A 4428-nucleotide genomic window follows, 5' to 3' on the forward strand; every position below is an offset into this window, starting at 1 on the left:
CCTTAGCTGGTTTGGCTCAGTGGATAGAGTGTCGCCCTGTGTACTGAAGGGTCCAAGGTTTGATTCCAGTCAAGGGCACATGACTGGGTTGCGGGCTTGGTCCCCAGTCGGGGGTGTGCAGGAGACAGCTGGTCAATGATTCACTCTCATCATTGATGTTTCTATTTCTCTCTCCCTTCCTCTCTGAAATCAATAAAAATATATTTTTAAAAAATTAGTAAGCTCTAAAATGTCTAAGATATATTTACTTTCTGCAATTCTATATTTGAAGGAGTTAAAAGTTATTGCTCAGTAATGATAGATTTTTCTCTGAAACACCTGTGTACTTTTTCCCATTTGTCCTTTGTGATCAGTGACACATTTGATAAGTGATCTAAGTCATTCATATAATCCATGATTTTAAAATGTAATATTTTTGTTCAAATTAACCAGGGATCTAAGATAGTATCTTGATGTTATTAATATGGTACTTGAACCATCTTAGCTCTTCTTGACCAACTGGCTACCCTCATCACTCAACACTCACCCTTTTTTTCCCTATCGCGATGACGAGAGACGTCCCAAACTCATGTTCACAAACTAAGCTGTCACAGGGAACCCTCACCATCGTCCAGAACAATGATGAATCATATGGCAGTTAGCAGTCCACCGAGGACAAGATCCAGAGCAATGTATTCTGTAGCTCTGCATGTCTCCATCTATGCGTTTTTCAGCCATTTCACAAGGGCCAATAACGCGACCAAGGAGTACTGAGTCCTAGGAGAGCTGACTTGAAAGACAGTGATGAGAGAAACAGAATCTAGAGGTCCAGTCCTCACTTGGGTATTCCTCTTCAGAAGGGGCAAATGCCTGCCGCCTTCTACTTTCCCTGAAACACACCCTCCAGAGACCGTATCCGTGCTTAAGATACCTGTGGTGGTAAAAGTTACATATGTTTGAGTAATTAGGAGGTATATGTTTTCCTGAAAACCTAGTACAGAATTCCATGCGTCCTCTTCAGGAGCACTCCTCTGTTCAATGACTTTCTCAACATGATTAAAAAGCACCAATGAGTGGGGCAGATTTAGTTTTTCTGGACTCGCCTCCCTGTCTAGCATTTTCTCCTACAAACCAATAAAGCAATTGCTGTGAAACCAATTGTTGGTTTATTAGGGGCTTTTGCTTTATTTTTCTCAGTCCTTTAGGGTTCTTTAAATGTAGCCTTGGGGATAGGTCTTACTTATACTGGCTACTTTCCCTATGGTTATTATCATGGAATATAAATTTACAGACACTGGGTAGCACAGGATTATGGGAGAAGGGAGGGTTTCTGCCCATCCCTGGGCAACATCCCCTGTGGACCCTCCCACCCTTGGGTACAGCAGGTAAACCAATCCATAGAGTAGATACATATTCACAAATATGTCAAATGCTGAAGAATGAAAACAAATTCACAAGGCCAATCTATTGCAAAACAGATACATTTAAGTACAAATATTTTTACATTGTAGTTCAACCAATGTTCTACCCTCTGAACCATGATGGTCTCAGAGGACCTCCAGTACATTGTTACTGATCAGCAATTGCCAAATATTTGACTACCAGTAAAAATAGCTCTGAGCTCAACCTATGAATGATACCCAGGTCAAAGCAGAAGTGCTTTCAAACATCACATTATTGTTTTGTCATTGTTCCCAAACCTAGGCTGTAGCCAGGGAACAAAAATCAGCCTTTGTTTGTGGCTTAATTACTTTTCTATCACAGCCATAGATTCCCCAGTAAGAATAGCAACCCTGACTAAAGCAAATCCCAGTATTACCATTCTGGAAAGAAGCAGTCGAATGTGGGTGACTACAGAAGCCAGCATCACTTGCCAGGGAAAATTATGGTGTGGTGTCATGGGATTTCCAACAAAGATAAGTTTGGTTCCCTCCTGACACAGAGGGTTTGATGTGATTTGTCAAATATTTATTAAATTTTATCACTGTTCTTCATTTTCTCTTCCTACATCAAGCCATGTCTCTCTGGGTTTTTTTCTCTTACCCTCCAAACCATCCTTCTATAATAGGACTTATCCACTGAAACAGATGCAATTAAAAACACATTCAAGAAATATACTTTTAGTTTTTGTGTTTGTATATATGCTTTCTTCTAGTTACTATTTTATTCCCTTGACATCAACCAAAGAAAAGTTATTTTGAGCAAGAAATTAATTTGATATTCATAAAACTTTGCAACCAGAAGGGCCTCAATTCTACATTTTATAAAGTAAACCCTGAGGACCAAAGAAGTTGAGAAACTCAGTTGGGTTGCACAAACCAGACTAATATCCAAACAGGTCCTTGAACTGTTCCTTTAAGTCCAACATTTTCCACAGTGTGCTACTTTAAACTATCTACAAGCATCCACTATCTACAACTGGTCGAAAAACATCAAGTGACATATCATGGGAGTAGTTCTTGGAAACTTACCTAAGCTTAAGCAAAATAAGTAAGTGGAAAATTTTTATTAGACATTAAATAGAATTGTTAGTTATAAACAGCATTGCTCATATATATAATATCAACCAGAGCCCTTAGTAATGGATTGGCTTTTATAAAACTAATTTAAAATATTCAAGAAGTCTTTCTTTCTTTGATAATCATCAGGGTATCAGAAACTATATGGAATAAACACTATTTTTTAAAATGTTCACACCAGTCCAGGTTAGGTTTTTTTCACCAAACTAATTAGAAAAAAACAAACAACTATTAGTTTCCCATAGTTCTCTAGATTTTTTAATTGCAGATGAAGGATTGACACAAAGAGGGATGATTACCTTCAACTGGTGGTTTGTCCATTGGCTTAATGGTTAAGTAACACCAGAATCTCATACTATAATGCTCGTGCCATAATTAACATCTAGGAACTGAGGCTGAAAAAGGAGTTTCTGTCTCCTGTCCTATTTCCAAGGCAGGACACATGGCCACTGAGTGGAGTGAAAGCCACAATCACTCCTAATATGTAACATCTTCTACTATTTTTTCTTAGTCAAATTATAGTTAAATTTTTGTGTCTTAAACATTTATATAACATGAATCTTTTGTGTCAGCAGCAAGTTCATTCTTGTCATAACTTCAGCACTCACTGGGTCCTAGAAATCAGGAAAGGATTCACGTATTTATAAAGATTTAAAAAATTAGCAACAAAAGAAGTTGAGAAACTCAGTTGGGTTGCACAAACCAGACTAATATCCAAACAGAGGTCCTTGAACTGTTCCTTTAAGTCCAACATTTTCCACAGTGTGCTACTTTAAACTATCTACAAGCACCCACTATCTACAACTGGTCGAAAAACATCAAGTGACATATCATGGGAGTAGTTCTTGGAAACTTACCTAAGCTTAAGCAAAATAAGTAAGTGGAAAATTTTTATTAGACGTTAAATAGAACTGTTAGTTATAAACAGCATTGCTCATATATATAATATCAACCAGAGCCCTTAGTAATGGATTGGCTTTTATAAAACTAATTTAAAATATTCAAGAAGTCTTTCTTTCTTTGATAATCATCAGGGTATCAGAAACTATATGGAATAAACACTATTTTTTAAAATGTTCACACCAGTCTAGGTTAGGTTTTTTTTACCAAACTAATTAGAAAAAAACAAACAAACAAACAACTATTAGTTTCCCATAGTTCTCTAGATTTTTTAATTGCAGATGAAGGATTGACACAAAGAGGGATGATTACCTTCAACTGGTGGTTTGTCCATTGGCTTAATGGTTAAGTAACACCAGAATCTCATACTATAATGCTCGTGCCATAATTAACATCTAGGAACTGAGGCTGAAAAAGGAGTTTCTGTCTCCTGTCCTATTTCCAAGGCAGGACACATGGCCACTGAGTGGAGTGAAAGCCACAATCACTCCTAATATGTAACATCTTCTACTATTTTTTCTTAGTCAAATTATAGTTAAATTTTTGTGTCTTAAACATTTATATAACATGAATCTTTTGTGTCAGCAGCAAGTTCATTCTTGTCATAACTTCAGCACTCACTGGGTCCTAGAAATCAGGAAAGGATTCACGTATTTATAAAGATTTAAAAAATTAGCAACAGTCTGGCTGGCATGGTTCAGTGATTGAGCATGGACCTGTGAACCTGGAAGTCACAGTTCAATTCCCAATCAGGACACATGTTTAGTTGTGGGCTCAATCCCCTGTATGGGGCATGCAAGAGGTGGCAGATCAATGATTCTCTCTCATCATTGATGTTTCTATATCTCTCTCCTTTCCCCTTCCTCTTTGAAATCAATAAAAAAAATATTTTTAAAAGAAAATTAACAACTAAAAGGATAAAATAAATATCTAATCTAATAAAAGAGAAACATGGTAATTAGCGTACGACCGCTACCCTTTTCATTGGCTAATCAGGGCGATATGCAAATTAACTGCCAACTAAGATGGC

At 37.0% G+C, this 4428-nt stretch overlaps 1 protein-coding gene across 1 annotated transcript in view; it reads left to right on the top strand.

Annotated features, from left to right (window-relative positions):
• LOC102264046 (transcription initiation factor TFIID subunit 11) overlaps positions 1 to 4428 on the top strand; it is a 6894-nt gene that overhangs the window by 1733 nt on the left and 733 nt on the right. The window lies entirely within an intron of this gene.

Source organism: Myotis brandtii, unplaced genomic scaffold (genome assembly GCF_000412655.1).
Source record: "Myotis brandtii unplaced genomic scaffold, ASM41265v1 scaffold440, whole genome shotgun sequence".
In the NCBI taxonomy this organism is placed as follows: Eukaryota; Metazoa; Chordata; class Mammalia; order Chiroptera; family Vespertilionidae; genus Myotis; species Myotis brandtii.